Source organism: Centruroides sculpturatus, unplaced genomic scaffold, assembly GCF_000671375.1.
Source record: "Centruroides sculpturatus isolate CEXI.00-Female unplaced genomic scaffold, Cexi_2.0 scaffold455, whole genome shotgun sequence".
Taxonomy (NCBI): domain Eukaryota; kingdom Metazoa; phylum Arthropoda; class Arachnida; order Scorpiones; family Buthidae; genus Centruroides; species Centruroides sculpturatus.
The window spans coordinates 256,876-274,250 of NW_019384559.1; the positions used below are offsets into that span (position 1 = coordinate 256,876).

General features: G+C 27.0%; 1 protein-coding gene across 1 annotated transcript in view; it reads right to left on the bottom strand.

The window, feature by feature from the left end:
• The window catches only part of LOC111623942 (putative polypeptide N-acetylgalactosaminyltransferase 10), an 87,158-nt gene extending 79,408 nt beyond the window's left edge, over positions 1–7,750 (bottom strand). Inside the window, exons 1-2 of the mRNA XM_023366683.1 lie at positions 7,384–7,750; positions 5,067–5,127 (exon numbers count right to left, since the gene is read on the bottom strand). The gene's annotated coding sequence lies outside the window, so the exon portion shown is untranslated. The remainder of the gene's footprint in view (positions 1–5,066; positions 5,128–7,383) is intronic.
• Between the last annotated feature and the right edge of the window lie 9,625 nt (positions 7,751–17,375).

Sequence of the window (17,375 nt, forward strand, 5' to 3'; positions counted from 1 at the left end):
TTATTTATATTCATTCTTAATGCATTAAGCTTTTCATTCCTCCTTAATAAATAAGATTAGTTCCTGGTAAGTTTATTTCTTCACTTTTTAGTGATACAAATTTATTCATATAAAAGCTTATTAAGAGAACTAAATTTTATTTATTATTCAGTAGTTTAACATTAATTATTTTAATTTTTATTATTATTTTAACTGAGTATTTTATTAATTTTGTAAATAATTTTAATAAAGGTCTACAACCAGTGGCGCGTTATATCTTCTCGGGGCCCAGGCAAATTTGAATTGAGTGGCCCCAAAAAAGTCCCCCAAGGGGGCTTTTTTGGGGGAAATATTTTGTTATAAAAGTTTGGTTTGGGGCCCCGGGCAATTTCGCTTTTTGCCCATAAGATAACGCATACAACATACTGAAGTATGAATAAATTATATAAAAGTGAAAATTATCATAAGGGATGCAAATATTAAACTATATATTGAAGTTTATAGTAAACTATTATGGCATATGCACTAGGAAAGTTTAAAGTTTATATATTATTAATGCCGTTAAATGATATTCTGCCGATACAATTTACATGATACGGTAACTTTTTCGATGGAAAATTTTGTTAAACCTGAATATAGACTAAACAAATAAAAGAATGCATATTCTGCATATCCTAGTTTATAATTACTACGTGCTTTGCATACATTTATATAAATTATTAAAAAATAAATACGTCCTCAAAAATTACGTATTGTACACTTTTAAATCTATAAATTGGTTTTTTTTATCACATGTTTAATAGTTAAGAGATATTGCCTGGTTTTAAATATAGATATATTGGAAATTGTGAAAAATGAGAAAAAAATAAAGAAGAAGAGTTTATTAAGTTGGCAAAAGCAAATACATTACTGCATAATTTTGAAACTTCGTATTGATATAATTTCACATCAATATATTCAAAAATTTTAAACAATATTTTAAAAAATAATTATTGAAGATATATTTTGTTTTAAATATTTTCTCATGCGGTAAGTTTGTTCTAATTTACATATTTTTAATTTTATATATTGCATGTATTTAATATCAAGAAACTGTGTTGTATGAAAATCGCGTGATTGTATTATACAAAAATAAATAAATTAAATCTCTATCAGACAAAGTTTTCAATAACATTGATTACAGATTTACGAAAAAAAGATTATATTTACATACATTTGCATATCATTAGGACAATGTAGGTCAATGATGATTTTTTATAACAGTAAAAAAAATATATATATATACTCGTATATGGTTGACCGAATGAGTCATATTCTTTGTAGAATAATTAAAGGAAGTTCTTTTAATTCAACGTTTACATCCGTCATTTGTGTTGCCACGACTTCATTTATTCATCACGAACAATAGTCACGACTGAATTTGTGACTAGTTTTGCTGATACATCTCTAAAAATAGATTATTCGTTCTTATGCTATGAATATATGAGTACATATTTTAGTAATAATACGTTGACATATTATATCAATTGATAATTATAAATAAATTTTTATAGTATTTCCAATTAAAATATTATAATAAATATTTTAGAGAAATTTTGTTAAATAGAAATTAAATCCGCCATAAACTAGCAACGATGTCTTACATCGTGTTTTTTAATTAACTAATCAATATTCGCTTTAGTGAATAGATACCCTGAAATTAGAAAAATACTTCTTGATTGCCTTGTTAAATCATGTTTAAAAATTTATAACGTCTAGTTTTATTAATTACAAAAATATATGACGTGGCAAATTAGCATAAATATCAAACGACGTAAACTTTTTCGTATTAAAAATACATTTTTTTTTTTTGTTCCTACGCTAAATCTTAATTAAAATAAATATTTTATTTATTACATATAATATTTAATTATTACTTTATAATATCTTTTAACTTGTCACGATTAATTTATCAAGTTTCAAGGCAAATCCAGTCCGTTGTCAAGCTTCATACTGGAATGCTTTGTATATAAACTGTTGCTTCATACACGAAAAAGGTTGTTTTTTAAACTTTATTCATAAAAAAAAGGAAATCATTGTTAAGCTTTACACACAAAAAAAACCGTTGTTTCCATAAAAAGGGAGGAAACTATTCAATTTTACATTTAAAACTTGTTTTTATGTTTATTCATTGATTAAAAAGTTACTGTTGTGACTTTAAAACACGAAATTACTCCATTTTTAAAATGCGTATTTTACGAAAGAAAGGGTTTTTTTTTCTTTTACTTAGTAAAATTTATTCTAGATAGTCACATCGATCAGATATTTGTATAAATATCGCTCAAAATACGAGAAAGAATTTTGCATATAAACAAAAGCAGATATAATTTATCATAAATCCGTCAATTCTCATGCATCATATTTATGACAGTTTAAGTTAAAAGCGTACTAAAAATATGTACACTGGAAATAAAATATACTCATCCAACCAAATACGAATGTGATCGCATAGTGGAAAATAGAATTTTATATAATTCATTGCGGTAGATCAAAATCTATATCCTGTAATATAATTTTATACAATGTAAATCATGAAAAATGATTCTGCGATTTTTAAATTATATATATATATATTCAATTACACGTGAGAATTATCTGTTGATACAATCAGTTATCAGATACTTATATTTTCTAAAACATCACGCATATATTTAAGTAAAATCATGTTTATTAAAATATTTTAATTAAATTTTAATGAGAAACTTTGCTGAAAATTGATCTTTCTATTCGTTGTAAAAAGAATTGAAATATATTAAAATGATTTAAAAATATCCAAATTCTTTCTGATTATATTGAAAATAAATTATTTTATATAACAATATTTAAAACTCGTTATACAACAAAAATTAAAGTGACACACCATAAATTTTAATTTAAAGAGAAAAATACATTAAAAATCAGTTTATTATTGTGAAAATGCACAGAAGCATTTTCAATTAATTTATATTTAATAATAAAAATAAAATAATTATAACATTAATAATTTTTAAATATTAGTTTTATCTAATTACTTTTATCATTTATTGTTTATTTCGTTCACTTAATATAGCGTATGTGTTTACAAAAATTCTTGCTGAAGCTTTTACATTTAATTGTGGAAAGCATATTGAATGAAAACTTAAATTTAATTCTAAGAATATCTCATTAATCCATTTATATTTTATTTTATTCCTATTCAAAACAGTAAATCTCATACCGAGTTTCTCATAATTCTAATTAAACATTACAAAGAAAAGAATAATATATCATTCTGAAGTATTTTCAAAAGATGTTCTTAATTTAATATAAATCAAACAATCATTAATCTCAGATATATTTATTTTCCTTTTCAATTTTTAATTAAAATAAGCCATTACGTGTGACAAATGTAATTTGTGTCAAAGTAATTTTATCGATAAATTATAGCTTATATAAAAGGATTTTATGTTCAAATTTTAAACTTGTAAAATGATATTTAAGCGATAAATTAGTAAATAAATTTTTAACTTTAACCAATTACATTAAGCAAATTTTTCTTGCGATCTAAATATGATACGTAGCTATTATTAATTGATTTCATTTCTGCGATTGTTGCCATGTTCAAAATCCAAAATTATCATTAAATAAAAATAATTACGTCGATTTATATTTTAATATTAAAGATAAAAGGATCAATTTTTATACTCGAAGATTATCCTACGACTTATTAGCTTAACATAAGATGCAAAATCCGGCACGAAGCTTACGTCATGTATTTTGCCAGAAAAATGCTGAGTCGTTTCTGACTTGGACTTTTTGGAGAAAATTTTCGTATCTATGCAGGCATGAATAATAAAACTATTCGTGTTAAATTTTTCAAAAATGTTAGGTTTTTTTTTTTGAAGGGATAGAGAGGACTTTTACGGATGAATCACTTCTCAATAATTCGACCATCGAGGAAAATTTACATCGCCACTATGACTCAACCAATCGAAGCAGTTTTGTTTCGTACACAATATTGCCACATGAATTTTTCCGGCTTAAAATAAAGGGAAAGCATTATTGCATAGTCAAGATATATTTCTGCTAAACGTTTATAAGTCGGGGATCTCGGATATGAGGGTGTATATCACTGACAGACAATTTTTCTACTCCTTCTTCAAGCGGTATCGCATTCATCCATCCCAAATGCTCGATAGAGAAAATGTTTTTCATTATTCCAAGCAACTTACCTGAATATTTCATTATAAAAGATATTGAAAGCTAACGACTTCAACCAATTCCTTTCCCAATGATATCATTCTCTTTTATCGATGCAATTACTCCCGAATTTCTTCAAAGGGATCAAAAGAAATCTAGTATGGTTTCGACCGCAATAACCATGTGGATGCTACTACTATTACGTAAAAAATTCCAAAATTTTATAAGAAGAAAATAGTAAGTGAGTTATTCGGATTGTTTGGAATTGAAAAAACGTCTGAACTGGCTTTATCATCACTTTTTATTAGACTAGTATAAAACTGAAAAAGGTTTTTTTTTTTAGTATAATTTTCCTTTTATTATTTTATTCTTTTTTCCATTTCAATGTTTCTCCTCTTCTCTTCTCTTTCGAGTGGCAATTGCAATGTACCGAATTTAAGTAATGGTTGTTCAAAAGGTGCAACGGGCATTAAAGGTTTCCGATTCCAGATAGACGGACACAGCGCAGTGATGCTATATAATGAAAAAGCGATAAAATTTGTCTTCGAGACAATTATTTTTTAAAGGGAAATGGCGTAGGATTATAAATAAAGAACTTAATAGGTTTATACCAAGTTCGTGCAAGAATTATCAATAAAAAACTACCGGAGGCACGCCGAGCGTGGCTTATCAGAAATCAATCATACGAACAATTACGTTTAAAAAATATTCTTATAGTACATTGACACTGCGTGATCGAATCTTTGTTGTACAAAACCGAATTCTGATTAGAATTGTATTGTTTAATCCGGATACCGCAATAAGTAACTTTGATTATTAACTTATACATTTATAATTAAGAGAGTAATCTCACGTTTAAATTTAATAGAAATGAATGTCATAACACTTACGAAACAAAACTTTCTGTTATGGTTCTTAAGATTTATATTGATCTTGACGTTTACTCAATATCTAAAAGCGAAAAAAAAAAAAACAAATGTAAAATCAGTTCTTTCTATAGAACTCGATGTAGACTGTCTTCTTACATCTTTACATTTCAAATAAATAAGTTTGAAATTGTAAAAAAATTCAGAAGAAAAAAATAATCGCTTTGATGTCTTTTTTTAAGTTTTTTTTTCTTCTAGTGGAGCGTTAATTTTTAAAATCAATATCATCTAGAATAAAGCAAACGGTTTTATCTGTTAGAATAGCGTAATTGTTTGTACAAGTATGAAAAACTCAACCGAGAGACCGTATCAAGAAGGCTGATGAGTTTAACCTGTTCGTTAAAAGAAAAATGTAAAATTACAAACAAAGTTAACGTGTAGAAGTAGTTTTAATTTCTTAGACTCTAATTTAAGGTGTTAATTTATCTCACTTGATACAAATGAATCGAGGATTTTTTTAAATTCCGTTCTTCTATTATGTTAGTTTAACAATCTTAATTAGGTTATTTCTTAGGATTTAAGTAAATTTTCTTAGAATAGATTTGTATTTTTAAATTCGAAAAATTTTTAATTTATAACACGCAAAAAAAAAGGATTGATGAAAATTCTAATTAGAGAATAAATTAGTTTTAAACGTGGCTGTAAGATACTTAAAATATTCGTTAAGCTTATTAAATTAAAGTATTAATTTTGCATTAATTAAGTACGATGGTATATAATTTGCACTTGTTAAGTGTAATAGTATATGTTTAGAAATATATAATAATATATGCATACACAGAAGGATATGGAAACAACAGGATATGATAATAAAATATAGTGATCCTATTTCATAAATATACCATATAAAATATTTATAAAGTATTCTTTAAGTATTTTTCTTTCATATTATCACAGATGCCCATAACTTCTTAAATTTTCAAAAGTTAATAAATTATTAACATTTCATTACAATATATTAAGTTAAAGCTAAAGTTAAGTAAACAAATTATTAATGCATAACAGAAATCGTCTATTGCTCTATTCAGGAAAATATTTTATATTAAAGTAACAAATGAACTAATATTTCAACTCGAAAAGTTTGCGAATTTATATTATTATGATTAATCTAATTATTAGTCAGTAGAATTAATTAATAAATATATATCAACTTTATTTAAATTTTTAACGTCATCGTTTTTAACAAGCATCAATCAACATCTGCTGCACACAACTTAATTAAATATGAGATAATTAAACGGGATTAATGGCTCAGAATATAGAAGCAACATGTGACGAAATCAGCATTCCTTGACCGTGACGTCACCTATGAATGGAAGCTACTAATTAATCATTTTTCTATCTAAATAAACCCTCGCAGGGTCTTATTGCCTAATATCTTGGTTCTTTAAACTGTCATTAATGTCGCCGGAGTTGCGAAAGAAAGGTGCAACGACCATTGAATTCAGACCTTTAAATGTTAAAATACTGTATTTAAATGTAACTTAGGCATGTAACTAGATCTTATCAATAACGAGTTTCTATCACTTAGCACGCCACGATATCTAATTTCCGCGATAAACAGAAGGAAATTCCGGTGGAAATTTCATCAAAAATATATTATTTTAATATAATGAAAACATCGATAAAAACCGATAGGGTCTAAATATATATAAATATATCCAAGCGATAGAAGGTCATAGGTCAGCGTACGATTTGCATGGGTGTAACCAGGAAATACAAACGAAACTCGAAATGCAAGTTTCGTAAACAACTTCATGTTTTCTTCTTCATGATATTACTTTATTTTTTTTAATCTGAGTAAGAGAAATTACTACAGCCGGAAAGGCAAAATTTCTGTATCACATAAAAAAAATCTATTAAGTTGACTTTCAACTTTTGTTCAATAATTAATTGCATTGTTTTCCGTTGATTTTTAAGTATTTAATTTATAAACGAATATGGTCCTTAGAGTTTATTAATGAAACAAACATTAAACAAAGGAAGTATAGCGCGTAGTTCAAGGTCGAGAGAAAATGACAATTCATTAGATTTCCTAAACATTGCTACTGCTCGTACATAAAACTTTGCTTGTATTAATTATTGTAATCTTAAGGTGAAGAGAATTCTTTAACACGGCCAACAAGCGCTAGAATACGAGTTCAGAAACACATACACGTGTCTCCACGCAAGATTGTACTTTGACCTCGTTATCGCTATAGAATATTGCTATAGATAAGCTAATGATACAATTCCCAAAACGACAATTTATGTGAAGTTTTTTCTTATATATTTTACTCACCTTATTAAATAATATTAAATTCTTTTTTTTAATCTAAAGCGGTCTCGCTAGCCTCGAAACAATATAGACGATTGTAGGAGCACAGTTATCCATTCATTTCCACTAAACAGTATATTTTGGCTAAATGCTTGGTGTAGCCGACACGTCCTCATAGCGGGACGATTACGACACCAGACCGAACGTTCACAGCACTTCGCAAACCGACAGCACACTACAATAAAGCAGACATCCGTTCTAGTGAACGGGAGGCGGTGGCGACGGAAGCGCCACATGCGGCATCCTTTCGAAGGATATATCGCTCTGTAACACATGCGATTCCATCAAACTCGTCGTTACAAGTCTACAGTCGACGGCGTGGTATTGAGTGCCAAATTAAAAACAAAAAAACAACAAACATACCAAACTACTTTTTTCCTCTCGTATGCATTTTATTTACTATTTAATCCGATAGATGGCGATACTGCAAATTGATAATGCGATAAAAATACAATTTCAAATCCCGTGGCTCCATCTCGCGACAAATATTAATCGACGACAAATGTGGAGCTTTTTTTTTTTTTCATTCTTCCTTTTCTTTATCATTGTAATTAATTTAACTGGAGACTTTCGATTCTTGTTCTCGAAATCTGCAACTTGTGACTAATTTAAATAAAGTTTTAGCGAAAATTACTGGAAAAATCGCTAATGTTTTAAGTGAATTCTTTCCCTAACGTCTTTTTCCGCACAATGAACACCAAGAAAATAAATTACGCGGGGTAAAAAGATAAAGGGTAAAGACTAGAACATTCCGATGGTTCTTAAAATACTTTCGAATGGCGTGGAATAAAATCGAAAATTTGATTAAAGTTTTTCTTACATTTTTACGATTTGAATTGTCTTCATTATCAACTTTAACGCTTTCGAACAGAAGCAAATTTGAACGTTTCAGAATGGATCTACAAATGAATAAATATGTCTATAAATTTGTATCCTGAGATTGTTTTAAAATTAAATCAAAATAGTAGTTAAATAGAATATATTTTAAATGAAATTTTTATTAATTAATATGCTTTTTAGTATAGTTTTACCCTATGTTATTTCTTACCATATGTATTATATATATTATATACTTTATGCTCAGTTGATATATAGGCTATTATTTTAATATAATTTAAACATATATAAGTGTATAGGGCCTATATACACACAGACATATTTATATATAGCCTATATAGCCTATATATTAACACTGTCAATTTTTAGACAAAAGAAATACACTTGACATTTTTAAATAGTTTTTTTTTTATTGTTAATTTGAATATTTTTTAATTTTTATATTTAGTAACTGAAATTTGTCTCTGGACCATAGTTCAATTTTCCTAGAAATAATATTTGGAAAATTTCCAATTGTTTCCACCTCTCTTTCTTTCTGGGTGTAAGTTATAGTTCCTAAATTTAATAGTTTAATTTAGCATCATTTTATTTTTAATCCTACCTATAAGATTTATTACCGGAGGAAAACAATAATTATTCTTTAGTTAAAGATACAAAAAAATTATTTAGGCCTATATATTTTAACACATTTAAAACTATATAAAGTACATTTTATTTCGATTAGAACATTGTTATTGTATATGCTATTTGATTCTAATTCGTTCAAATAAGTTTACATTCTACAATGGAAAAACACAAAGACAAACAAGAAAAGGCATAGAAAGGAAGCAAAGAAAGAAAGGAAAGAGGGTTAGTGAACTGAACCTACCTAACCTTTCAGATATATCCAAAAGCTGAGGAGGGAAAGAATTCAGCAATGGCCAATATCCAACAGATATCAATTTAGTGAGGAAGAGTCGAAAACTGGAAAGAATGAGGGTAGATTTAACAAAATAGGAAAACTGTATGAAAAATATGAGGAAACTTTGTATATATAACTTGAATGTTTTTATGTAAAAGTAAGATTTATTAACACAAGGATATAATAATAAAAATGTTTGTGCAATAAAGTAATGTTCTTGAAAAAAATATTAGACATTCAATCTAAAAAAATTAATCATATTCTTGAATCGCAAGTTTAAAAATTAAAGGAAACTTTTGCTACAGTAATTAATTTTTTAATACGTGCTTATTAATTAATATCTATCCAAAATATTTAAAACTTATATTTAATAAATTCAAATTATAAAAAAATAAACAAATAAAACTAATACTAGTATTAAAACATGTATAATCAAGCCATCTGTGATAAGTTTAAAGCTAAACATCTGTTATTCAGATATATATTCTGTTAGTAACAAGCTGCGATATTTCAAATTTTATTAAATATTTGAATTAATTTAATAAATAATTTTCATTTAGACCTTTTCGTATTTGTTTACTTAATATGCGCATTATACAACGCCTAATTTTGTTCTTATTCAAGGAAAAGTTATTACCTGCTCTACTTAATACCCGTTTAAAATGATTCATTTATCTGAATTATAATTTTAAGTGCAATATATAAAAGCTATGTTTCATTTAAAAAATTCTGTTTAGTTTAATTTATAAATTATATTTAGATCAGGCGAGTAAATAGCTTTTCTGCTCAGCCATTTCATTAGTATTAAATTAGATCATTTTCATGATACAAATGACAATTGTGATAAATCCAGTTATTTAGAACATTATTGAAGTGAATAGTTTTAGTTACATTAAGCTGTCGACTGCATCAAGTTTAACATCTTGTAAAGTCATTTTAAATTCAATATTCACCCAACGAAAAATTGTTATTTAAATATTATATATATATATATTTAAAGAAAGAAAATTAATTTAATAAGCTGAATATAAATGAAAAATACCAAATTTATGATTCTGTCTCTTCTAATATAAATATATTAAATATTTTAATTTGAATGATTTTATTCAATAAATATTTAAAAAGTTTGATTGACTGTTTAATCAAACTTCTTATCACAAATTTAAATAATATTTTAGTTCAAAATGTCATTTCTGAATAAAAATGTTCTGTTTAATGAATAATTTAAAATCCATTTTTGTTGAATTTAAATTTTTATTTTTGAAAAATTAGTTTATACATTATGTAAAAAAAAAAAATGTTCAATTAAATCAAAATTTTAAATTTTAAAACTCTGTTTTAAAAATGAAAGACTATTAAAATGTATTATTTATAATATTTTTTAGAATTTATTCTAATAGTTGGAAATTTACCAAAAAAAAAAAACTATTTTCTGTATATTTATATATAAAAAATGAATAAATTGTTAAATATATCTATGTATATAAATAACAATGTTACATTCACACAGTATTTATACACCGAATTCACGATTATCCGTGCTAATTAGTGCACGATTATACACGGAAAACCGGAAAACACATATGATTTAAACTATTTAAAAACTATTCAAAGGTTTCAAATAAACTACAATAAATATATACAGCTCTATAACACGATATAAGTGCGTATCCCAACTTTCATAAGCTTAAATGTATATTTATTCAATTAACATAAAATGTAGATAAACGTATAGAAATTTAAATTTATATTTCTATATACAGTTCTTACGTTTTTTTTCCAAATAACTGTATTTTAATTTTAATTTTAAGGCTAGTAGGATATTTTTTTTTTTAAATTGGTGTTTATAGCACCAACTTTATCTACTACTAAATAATATTCCAGAGCTAATGACATCTCACTTAGAACTGACAGTTGAGGGAGGAAAGAAAAGCTGAATGTTGCTTATAATACTTTGCAGAAATTTTAATATTTTCACGGATAATCGAGAATTATGTAGAAAGAATTAGATAACAAACGAAGCGATTAAGCAAGGATCGAAGATTTTATTTTTATTTTTTAATTAAATAATCCGTCATTTGATTATAGCAAAAATTTAATAATATATTATTTCAAATACGCCGAAATATTGCTTTTCAAATGAGGAAATTCCCAAACGATTCTGTAACATAAAAGTAAGCCGTTTCAGCATTCCCTTATTAGTCATAATTTCGTTCTCTAATCAGTTATATGCCGGTTACGAAACAACTGAATTGCGCTTGTTTTCAGTTGTTTAGTAATTATCATTTAACGGTATCGTAAATTCGTGATAAGAATATAAACGAGTTTAAACGAAACGTTGAGTTGATATAAAAATTTTTTTTATTATTATTTCACAGAAGCGTCATTCTATTTTTAAATATTTCTCATTAGTTGCTGTGCATTGTAACGTCAACACTATAAATTATAAATATTGTGTCTATAAAATATTCTTTTTATCTGTGTTAATAAAGTTTTATTGATACTACAGTCGAGAGACTTGAAAACAGTAAAATATTTAATTTATTATAAAATTTCTATCATAAAATTTCTATCATAAAATATTCTATCATATCAATAAAATTCATTTACATCTCAAATTTAAAATATTAAGTAAATTTGATTCTAATTTTTTTTCAAATTTATAAATACTTTATTTTCTTTTATTTTAATAATATTTATGTATATGTACTGTACGTAAATGTGACTGAAAAATTACTTTATTTAAGCTACAGTAGATTATTTTAACTATTTTAAAATTATTTATAGAAGTGGAATTCGTTAACTTCTAGCGCCATCTTACAATGTTTGTTACAATTACTAGACGTATGTAATTTTTATTATAATATTAATTAGGTATAATATATGATTTGTATAACATTACCATCAAAATATTCATTTGCTACTTCTGCTAGCGGTTAGAATGAACAATTATGAGGGAAAAAACGCAACGATGATTCATGTATATGCTATGAAATTCCAGAATTTATTGGAATAACATACATTTTTCATTTTAAACGTTTTTCTCTATGAGGATACTAAATAAAGCCTTTAATCACGCCATCACGCATTCGACTGATCCACAATGGGACAGCTGGGTTACTAGGTATGGATCCGACATATTCGAATTAAACCAATCATGAAAATTTTTAAGGATCCGACCTCAATTCGAATCCTCAGCTCTAGAGGGACGTCTCTCGTTCCAGCCAAATGTTGGGATAACAATTAAGTTGTTGTCAAAAAATTAAATGAAAATTCATGTCATCTATTTACTGCAATTCTGTATGAAAAAATTCAAAACTTTTTTTGAATTATATAAAAAGATATAAACGGCATACTTCAGAATGTTCAACTGTCACGTCATACAAGATTATACGTCCCATTGTTCCATGTCCCGGATTAAATCTGTCCGGGATGCAAAGTCCTGATTTCATAAAATAGATTTTAACAATTATGAAAAAATAATAATAATATGTTATCCGGAAATATATAATTTTAGAACTAGATAACTAGATCTTGTAAAGATTGAAGTTACGTTTTTGATTTTCGACAATAAACAATTTACTAATATTAAGTACCGTGTAAAAATAAAACGACTCAGCGTAACGTTTTCTTCAGTGTGGTAGGTTAGTCTTGGATGAGTATTTATTATTTCTTTTATTAATTGCACTTCAACACGCAAAAAGACAATCCAATAGACACAAAAACTGTTTATATAGAGAACACGGCAAATATAACAAAAGAAAGTTTCGAAAACTGGTCACTCAAGCGTATACATATTGTACTGTACATGTGAAAGTGTTAGGCTATATATAAATGTATACAACTAATATTGTATCATTATTATATATACAGTAGATACATCTCAATTATCTCTCCACTCCCTCGACTTTTAATCACCAAAATTTAATAGCTTNCATCAAAATATTCATTTGCTACTTCTGCTAGCGGTTAGAATGAACAATTATGAGGGAAAAAACGCAACGATGATTCATGTATATGCTATGAAATTCCAGAATTTATTGGAATAACATACATTTTTCATTTTAAACGTTTTTCTCTATGAGGATACTAAATAAAGCCTTTAATCACGCCATCACGCATTCGACTGATCCACAATGGGACAGCTGGGTTACTAGGTATGGATCCGACATATTCGAATTAAACCAATCATGAAAATTTTTAAGGATCCGACCTCAATTCGAATCCTCAGCTCTAGAGGGACGTCTCTCGTTCCAGCCAAATGTTGGGATAACAATTAAGTTGTTGTCAAAAAATTAAATGAAAATTCATGTCATCTATTTACTGCAATTCTGTATGAAAAAATTCAAAACTTTTTTTGAATTATATAAAAAGATATAAACGGCATACTTCAGAATGTTCAACTGTCACGTCATACAAGATTATACGTCCCATTGTTCCATGTCCCGGATTAAATCTGTCCGGGATGCAAAGTCCTGATTTCATAAAATAGATTTTAACAATTATGAAAAAATAATAATAATATGTTATCCGGAAATATATAATTTTAGAACTAGATAACTAGATCTTGTAAAGATTGAAGTTACGTTTTTGATTTTCGACAATAAACAATTTACTAATATTAAGTACCGTGTAAAAATAAAACGACTCAGCGTAACGTTTTCTTCAGTGTGGTAGGTTAGTCTTGGATGAGTATTTATTATTTCTTTTATTAATTGCACTTCAACACGCAAAAAGACAATCCAATAGACACAAAAACTGTTTATATAGAGAACACGGCAAATATAACAAAAGAAAGTTTCGAAAACTGGTCACTCAAGCGTATACATATTGTACTGTACATGTGAAAGTGTTAGGCTATATATAAATGTATACAACTAATATTGTATCATTATTATATATACAGTAGATACATCTCAATTATCTCTCCACTCCCTCGACTTTTAATCACCAAAATTTAATAGCTTCAATTTCTCTAATAAACAAACCTTCCTGCAAAATTTCAGAAATTTTCGACAAAAAGCACAGGAGTTATTAAGCTTCAAACAAGGTGAACAAAGTCGTGGAATACACATACAAATACACTCAAACATCCAATACATACAAGAAAAAAACCCCAGATTAGTTTGCATTTTTTGAGGTTTCAAGGTATTTTGAGTCTAAAAATGTAAAAATCTTGGGGGGGTCATTTTTTACTGATCGCTATACTTTTCTTCTGTTATATATAACAGACAGGAAAGTAAAATTATGCGTGTTTATTGTCATATTATTTGAGAAATAATAAAGTAAAATTTCGTTAATCCGGATATCGTTTTATATGAATAATTTTTCAAAAAATATTGAATTTATTTTAAAATCATTTCGGTTATAAAGAATTTATCACAAATATTTTTTTTCTTATTTTTCCCACGCTATAGGCACTAAGGTAGTTTTCATTTATGCTCTACAATGGAATGGTCATATTAAGAAAGAGGGGCTCGGTACAGTACATCATTCAAGAAAAAATCCTGAAAATTCGATATAAACTCAAATCCGAATTTTTCTGCATTGAAATAATGCTTTCTCTTGGATGCTTTATTGTATAAATATATAACCAAAACCATACTATAAGAATTTCCTAAACATCTAGATTCAACGGTAAAAGTTTCAATTTCTTAATCCAGAAAGTTTATCATTGTTAATTAGGATTGACGAAATTTTATTATACGGTATGTATAATAGTTTATTTCAATTTTATACAATAGAATTACATGTTTTGATACACGTTTAGAATATGTAAACCGCACCGATGATTGTTATAGATGTGATGCCACTGATTATATGTCGATGGTTTGTATTAATGAACGTTTCAATACAGTTATTTGCTTTCTTATTAAATTGTGTGAACAATAATACCTTAATTTATACAACCGATTTTCGAATCGCCTTTCAAATTAAAATCGTACAATCATTCGCACGAACAAGGCATTGATAAGGAATGTTGTGTGTTGAGATCAAATGAAATACATTCTAAAAGTAAGACTGTTCGAGACTCAAATCAGCCTATAATTTAAGTATTATTTTATTTATCCACGTAGAATTTATAGTCAATATATTTTAATAATGCAATACACGCTGTGAGCAATTAGGTTAAGCGTGTTGTAATCATACTAATTTGAGTGTTAAGCTGTTAGTCGAATAACAGTAGTTTAAGACTCAAATCCTACGTTGGGAAGCGAATAAAAAGGAATACAAAAATAATCTTTACAACAATATCAAATTTGGTAATTTATATCTTTGGCCTATCCACGTCTTATCGCTAAATCGGTACAACGTGAAAGGTTTGGCTAAATTTTCAGAGTATTATATAAGAATTATAAGAAGAATACGTAAAAAATTTGAACAAGTCATTTAGATAGAGTAATCTGTGACAGAAAGTGTCAAGGAGGAAGAGGAGGAGAACGAAAAGAATTAAGAGATCAATGAATTGTATAAGAGGATTTTACACTTCGATATTTTTAACATTCTCCGACGTACAATATTACCTCTCAATCTGCAATAAAATCGATTTTATGTTTCATTGTCGTCGATATAAAATATTGATTTTTAGTAATCTACATTAAAGCAGCGTAGGCAAATAGTTTCAAAATTATTCTAGAAAGCGTATTGATATGAGAAAAGGACCAAAAAATTTGCTTATTTTCGTTCTTATAAATCACTTAGTAATCTATTTCTATTCATTATGTTCGACTTCCGGATGGCAGAAGCGACAAAGAAGTCAGTCAACCTGTCATTCTGAAGACCCTGGACCAAATCTAGACAGGGAGGAATTATAGGAACATTTAGGGCGGCCTATCCTAGATAAAAAGGACCACGTCTCTCACCATACGACTTCCCCATGATGGATATAATTAAAATAACTGCTTAGTGCGAATAGAATAAAGAAGGAAAAATTATCATGACTCAAGTATTATTATAATAGAACTCAGCGCTATCTTTAAAATATGATTCGATTTTGAATTTCTACCGAATTTTCAGAGAAACTACAGGAAAAAAAAACACGACTTACTATAATAAGAGAGACACGGCGATCATGAAATGTTAAATACATGTTTACAATAAATTCTACCGAGTCATATACATTTAAAAATATCCGCATATAAAACTGATTTTGTAGTTTTCAAATCACTGAATTTTTTTTAAATATCTTCTATAATAAAATATTAATTATTGATAATTTATGTTATAGTATCGCAAAATATTCATAAATACTTTTAAAAATTGTTCTACATATAATTTATAGTTATACCTATTAATCATTTTTATAATGTTAATGAGAATGTAATGCTGTTATACTTTTAAAAACGAGGACATTGTTGAATAATACGGCATATCACTCTATTTATATTCGAATTGTGTTACAAAAATTAAAAATAATATTTACTTAGTTTTTCTGGAATTCTGTATTAATTTAAGAAATAAAAAATGTTTAACATAAGAATTTAGTTTTTTCCATCGATTATTTTCACTCGCAGAGCCATCTTATGAATAATTTGTAAGTTTTAATTAATAAATAATTAAGCAAAAAAAACGAATCCAGTAAAGAGTTACTTAACATTCCGGCAAAAAAATTTAAAATTGTGTGTGACGCCATCTGTTATGATATTTTATTACTAAAAATTTTTATAGTTTTAATTATTATATAATGGCAAAAAGATTAATTTTCAGGGTAGAGACGAGTTTTACAAAAGCATTGTAAATACAAATAACGAGTAAAATCGTTATTAAGTCCGACCCTACTCGTGATATAAAACACGACCGTTTTTATTCCTCATTATCTCGACCTTTAACCAGCAAAATTTAACAGCATTAATGTCCTAATACACAAACTTCCTTGCAAAATTTTAGAAATTTTCGACAAAAAGCAAGTACAGGTGTTACTAAGCTTCAAAGAAGATAAACGAAATCGTATCCCCACACACACTAACATCCATATATACAGAAAAAACCCCGAATTTTTTTTTTTTTTTTTTTTGCATTTCTCGACATTTCAGCTCTCTTGAGTTCAAAAATGCATAAATCTTGGGGGGGGGGATTTTTTCTGATCGATCTCCATACTTTTCCTCTGTTAGGCTATGTATAACAGCCGGGAAAGTAAAATATTCCAATAAATTCATGTATTATTTTATAAATTAATTTATGGTATGAACTAATAATGAATATTCCTGTCCTATTCACA